This window comes from Mauremys reevesii, linkage group 6 (genome assembly GCF_016161935.1).
Source record: "Mauremys reevesii isolate NIE-2019 linkage group 6, ASM1616193v1, whole genome shotgun sequence".
Classification (NCBI taxonomy): Eukaryota; Metazoa; Chordata; order Testudines; family Geoemydidae; genus Mauremys; species Mauremys reevesii.
This window is the reverse complement of record NC_052628.1, coordinates 93,099,876-93,106,753: the sequence shown is the minus strand read 5'-3', so window position 1 is coordinate 93,106,753 and position 6,878 is coordinate 93,099,876.

Here is a 6,878-nt window from a genome sequence, read left to right as displayed (position 1 = left end):
CATGTGTGTGCCCTATTCCCCCTTTCTAACATTTCTCTTATGACCTATCACCAAATGAATTAATACTCTAATATATCTTTCTCAGGGAAATAAATATATATATCAGTTCCCTTAGCATTGCATACATAAGAACAGCCCAAATTATATGCAAAGAGGAAAATAAGATATTGGAGTTACACTCAGCTTTATTCTTGAACAAATTAGCAGCTTGTAGCTAAATATAGACTATGGCTTCCAATAAGACAAGATTTACATTTAGGAAATGGCAACACAGTTCTTCAGCAGCTGCAGTCTACTCACTTGGCACTATATTTTACCACTGTTGGCTCTGTGGCACATGGCTCCCTTCAGCCTTACCCCTTTTATCAGCTTCTGCTCAGGAACTGTGTCTACAGAAATGGTCGGGTAAGCATGGAGGATGAAGGACTCAGGTGGCATTTTGGTTTGCATTTCCCCAGCAGAGACACGTGGGTCCTTCATTTGCCAGGCTCTCTGTCCGCTTCCCCCAGTGAGTGACCAGTGAGTGAGTTTGGCAGAGACAAGACCCTGGTGCCCTTTGGTTTGTTCTGCTGCAGTAGAGGCATCTGCATCCATAGTTGACCTTTTCTGGCTCTGCTGTAGGCTATTTAATGCAAAAATATGTTAGAAAATTGTATAAAAGATCATACCCAGAAAGGGAAAAAAATTCTGAATGAAGGCTGAAAATCTCTCCTTACCTCACCCCCAATGGGCCAAACTTTACTCTCACACCAGTATAAATCTGGAGTAACTTCCATGACGTTGGTGGAGTTACTTTGGATTTTATACCAACGTAACTAACAGATGAATTTGTCGAACGGTGTGTAGTCATTGCAGAGTATAATCCTCTAGAAGGAGTCTCTGAAGCACTGCAGGACCTATAATCTTACCTTTATGTCTTAACATGTAAGGTTGTGTGGCTGATAAGCCAGCTTTACAGCCCCTTTGAACTAAAAGAGCAGAGCCAGAGAGCTTTAGAAGGAGGACAGGATCTGGCCAAAGGAGTTCCCATAGTTCCAATAAGCATCCATATTTTCACTGTCTGGGCCAAATTTTTTGAGATTCGTCCATCTGAATTATGTGTGGTGGAAGAAAAATCCAGTTCATCCTTAAATCTACATACATTATTCAGAGAGGAGATTCACACGGTGTCAGATCGGTACACAAGAAAGTTTTTCATTGTGAAGGGTGGAAATCACATAATAACTATGCAACACAGATAATACATAAAAAGGTAACAATCCTTAATCTTGCTGTCACTTTAAATTTAAAAATCAAAACAAAAATATTACTTCAAAATTAATTTGATGTCTTACAGTGTTATACATATTACATTAAAATTTGTGAATATTTCATACAGTATTTGATTAAACTACAGTAGGCATGTTAAAACTCAGTTGTGCCTTTAAGTACCGAGTCTGTATTTGGGGCAGTGAAGAGCTGAGTCCCCATGCAACCACAATCTGGTTCATGATATTTATTATCTACCTTAAAGAAACACTACAGGCAATATATATGAAGTTAAAGACATGAGAATTAACAAGTACATTCTGACTTAAAGCTCAGAATGTAATAACTTCAACAACAGCTATTGAGCCACATTTACAAATTAGAGATGTCACTTGAAAACATGCCCATTACTGCTACCATTCTGCTTTATCAGAGCTCTTATTAACACTGCTTTGAAGAAAGAAAGGGGCATACTTTAAAGTGACTAGTCTAAAGTGCCTCACCATTTCAAATTAAAGCATTATTTTGAAGGTTGTGCTGTGCTCTCTAGTCTCATCTGTCTCAATAAATTTATCAAGATACTCCCACAATACAAAGCTTACTCACAGGAGAAAAAATGAGAGCTTAGCAAGATATAACCAGGATAGAAGCCTGATTTGGACACACCATTAAAAATCCACCAGATTTGGATCAGAACGGTCAATCCACAGGTAAAGGCATATGGAACTTTTAAGCTCTCTCTCTCTCTCTCCCTCCCCCCGCCTCAGCTCTGGCTTGGTCTAAATGTCATTTCCACTCTTTTAATATAGGATTTCCCAAAGCTCTCGGTGTTGGCCTAACTTGGCTCCATTGCTGATTGTAACAGGAGCACAGTTAGGCCAATGCTGGGTGCTGTTTTAAAATCCCACCTGTATTGCTTGTTTTAGCAAGAGACGAAGATTGAATAGGCTTGGAAACTGAACTCCTACATCACCTTTAGGCTAGACTGCATAGGCGAGAGTTAACACATATTAGTGGGTAGTATGGACAACATTGAACTACAGCTTCTCATCCATAAACACAGGTACCCTTTGAATTTGTCATTGTGACAGACTCCTCAGGACACTCAGAGCTGTAAGCTACTGTGTTAGCCCTCTGCCTCAGCAAGGGAGAGCATCACTGGGCCATGAACTGTGTGTCACCTCACTACCACACCAGTCTGTCCTCCTCACCAGCAAACCTTAAGACTGATGTCTTAACCCCGCCTTGCATGTAGCAGCCAGTCTGAACCCTAGTCCCCAAGGTGTCTCCCTGCAGCGTCCAGTCCCTTTCACTGGACATTCACAGAAATTGTTAAATTCATTGCCTCCAAAGAGACAGAGCATGCATCAGCCAGCTAAGTTAGCTGACGACTCACTCTTTACTTCAATACACCACCACCAAGATCGTTTATAGTAAAACTAAGTTTACTAAAAAAGAACAGAGATTTATGTGATACTAAGCAGGATAAAAAGAGACAGGCATGATTACAAACAAAACCAAAATAACACACTATCTAGTGCCTAAAACTTATTCTAGCAAGTTATGTCTTTGCCTAAACAGCTTTCCCACTTACAGCATACCCAACCCTTCCTGGTAGGATTCAACGTTCACAGAATCAGAGGGTGCTGCTCTCTTCATTCCTTAAGTGATGGATAACTAAGGGGTTCTCGCCTCTTCTTTTTCTAGTCCAGTAACTGTTTGAAATGTATTCTTTTGAAGCATATCGCCAGATAAAGTTTTTCTACCCTGCTCCTTGTACTCCAGGAAGCTGGCCCCATACTGTTTTCTCATCCTCCTGATAACTGGTGCTTACCTCAGATGAAAATGCATTTCCATTGTCTCTGCCTGACAAAGCTGGACCCAGGCAGACTGGCAAATCCACATTCCTTTGTCTAGGTCAAATTTGTTTATCAGCTTTCTCCACAAGGTATATTATGATCATATTTCCAACATACATACACAACTGTTTGTACATCATCCACACATACATCACACAATGATATTCATGACCAGCATGTCACCAGCTTTCATGAAAGATCTTACTCAATACACTTTTTATAGTACAATAATATTGTATACTATCAGTTGATTCAATTGCTTATTCTTTGGTGTTCAGATTCCCTGTTCTCCTCCAGTGCTGTCTGGACCTCAATTGCCACGGTCACCTTTCACCAACTTTATACTGAACTAATAAAAGAAGCGGGAGGGGCAGGCAAGAAAAAAATGGATTCAGCTTTTCATTTATTCATTAAAAACTTGTGTTTCTGGGGCTGGGAACTTATTTGGATATCTGGTAAAATAGTTACTGCAGTTCCAAAGGCCCAAAATTGTACTGCCATGAAAGTTATACTCTCTGTTACAAGTATTATAGAGCATGGTGTCTATTTCTCAGGCTACTGCTCCTACACTTAGAATGGGACTGGAAAAAGCACTTGACAATGCACAGTGGGGAAGAACTATACTGAGCTCTGAGTAAATTAATTTTTTCCCATCCCCAAATTTTAATTCTATGGCTAATAGCAAATATATTTTAATAAAGATATTATCCCTCAATATTGTTTGAATACTGACTTTTAAAAAGCACAGGCAATTGGCTCAGTCTTGGAACATGTTCTCTCCCAGTGTATCTCAGGGAAGAACGTTGGTGGAGAATGGATAAAGGTGTTCTTTATTGACTACCAGGCAAGAAAGACACTTCTGAGTGACCCTTGAGTCTTCTCTTTATTTCATGAGAGAACAATATCTCAATAGAAACACTAATACCTTGATTGAAAGCTCGTTAGTCCTAGTTGCACAAAGTCATAGATGTAATGGACAAGATGAATCATGCTTCGAAGGACTTCAGTGGGCTCAGCAGCAGTCCCAGTATACATATATGTAGGAGGAGTCACAACAAATTGTTTCTTCAATTCTATTTTACTAAAAGGCTAAGTGAAAAGACAACTTACATATGGATTCAAAAGTACTGAGAAAAAAATTCCACAAACAACTGGCCTTCTTTTAAATCTTATATCTCTTTGATATCAGTTTAATGTCATTGAGTTCAATGGAATCACTCCTGATTTAGATGAGTTTAAGTTAGATCAGAACTGGATACCTAATGTTGAGGTTTGTTTATTTATTTTTAAAACTCTAAGGTGGAAAAAAAATAAGGGAAAATGTACAGTTTGCAAAGGAAACATGGTTGTCTAGTTTAAAGGTTGATTTTAAAATCAAATACAAATATAATCTTAGATAGTTTATTCAGCTAGATGTATCTTCCAGGATTCTTTACTTCAACAATCAATTTCAGCCTCTGCTTTCTTTTTGGGGTTTCAGTAGCCAGATACCACTGGGATGGATGGTGTATTAGAACAACAGAGGGACGTAAAAAAAACAGATTAGATGAAATAGAGTGGAGGGAGAGAAAGCACAACCCCTTGCCACTGAAGCTAATGGAAATCTTGTAATTGACTTCAGTGGGAGCAGGATTGGTCCCAGATGGAACAGGGGGGGGGAAAAAGTATTGTATAGGGATTCTTCTCCAATGAGTGACAAGAATCAAACTGAAACTTAATGGATAATCACATATCTCATTTATATCTAGGAAACTTATCCTCAGCTATGACAGTATTTGCACCAAAACAGAAAGAAGGTTATAGGGGTGCCAGTGAAAGGGTTAACAGAGAGCAGCATTTATACATTTCAGTCCATCTGCAAATCCCACAAGCCATGCAAAGAACTAGTGTGCAGCCCAAAAAGTGGATTCTCCAGAGGGCAGTAAGACCCATATTACCTTTGGAGAAATGATGGCAGTTAATAAACTACTCAGTTTCTATTGTGGAGAATCTGGACTTGAGATGATTGATGAGACCATTAAAGCTTTGCTACCTGCTCCCTTTCCACATGTTTGTTTCAGATATGATCCCATATATACTAATACTAAAGACAGGAAGCAAATATTCATTTTCAGTAGATACATTGACCCAGAAAAAAAATCACAGTCTTTTCTAAGTCTCACAGCCCATTGGATCAATCCAGTTTCAGAAGAAGTTGAGTGGCTCTGCATTCTGCAAACAACACGCACGTATTAAGAACCATCCTAGATGCTTTTTTGAGAAGACTCAAAAACTGAACCATTTTTGCATGGAAAGGTTCCTATTTTGGAAAGAAGCCAACATAATTTTCAAAACTTTGCAGATACATGCCAACAAATATCAGCCTTGGCACTAAAGCACATGCCATTTTTAAACGAGACATGTTGCAGTGCAAACAAACAAAAAAAAGAGGAACTATTTAATTTGGTGAAAAATTAAAATCTTGAAGCCATGAAATGGTCCAGAAGCAAATGACATTTTTTCATATGTCATGAAAAAAATATTCCTAAATTTTGCATAATCTTGCTGTTAATAACTTTAGCATTACACATGTAAAATAGAAAATCAGAGGTACATGTAAATCGGTTTGTAACACTATCAGCATTCCATATTATACAAAGTCCACTATGTCATTCACCAGTCAAAGTAATATTCATTTACAGACAAGTTTTAACTGTGCTGCTCAGGTGATGGTGTTTGACATGTGATGCTATATACTTCCCAAAACAATGCAGATAGGACTTTCTTCTTGACAGGGATTCTGCTCATAATAGATTTCCAGTACAAGGAACTGGTTCATCTCTCTCTGATCCCTATGTGGACAAATCTTTCACACAGAAGTGGAGAGATCAGCTGCTTCTGCAGTATGCCAGCCCTCATCCTGATCCTGGCAAGTCCCTCTTCATGGGTCCAAGTTCTGCATTGGTGTTAGGAGAGGAAACTGGATGGACTGGTGGAGAGAAGTAGACAGGCTGGAGATCTGTGGCCCTGTAACCCCAATGCAGATTCTGTTGGCTGCCATGACCTCAGTGGAGCTGTGCCATCAGAGAGCTGGGGCATGCAGATGCCAGGAGACATAGGACTTATGTGCCCTGGCCTCCCATGGATACACAAAGATCTGCTGGATTTGGGCAAGCATCACACTATTGCCCCCAACAGCATGAGGGGTGGGAGGAAGAGAGAATCCTTGGGGAGAATTCTCCCTCATTAGCTCGTTCGCTAGCATGGCAGGGGACTAATCATTTGAGTAAGTACTGATGGATTGGGCTTTTGAATATATAGTCTCAAAACGATCTGTCATTTCATCATCAAAACATTCCTAAATACATTCAATAAAGCAAACCCCAATGTTCCATTTGCCAAAAAAATTAATCCACAATAATCAAGTAATCCACAGAATGGAGATCACAAACATTTAATGGTGTTTTACCATCTATATTGTGGTTGTGCCCATAATGGATTGAGGGTTTTCAAATGTATAGAAAGAGATATGAATCCCACCCCAAAGAGCTTACAATCTAAAAAGACAAAAGACAAATGAAAAATTAGGGGAAAAGAGACTAGAGAGAAATGGTGCAGTGACAGTGATGATTAGATGCATTATTATTCATATTATAAAAATTGGGGGATTTGGGAGAATGTATGTGAGAGTGTTAAAATGGGGGAGAGAAAGGCACTGTGGGACCAAAAAGAAGGAGTAAGTGAAGGAAGAGGGAAAACTGTATGGGAGGGAGTGAGAAATGGAAATGCAAG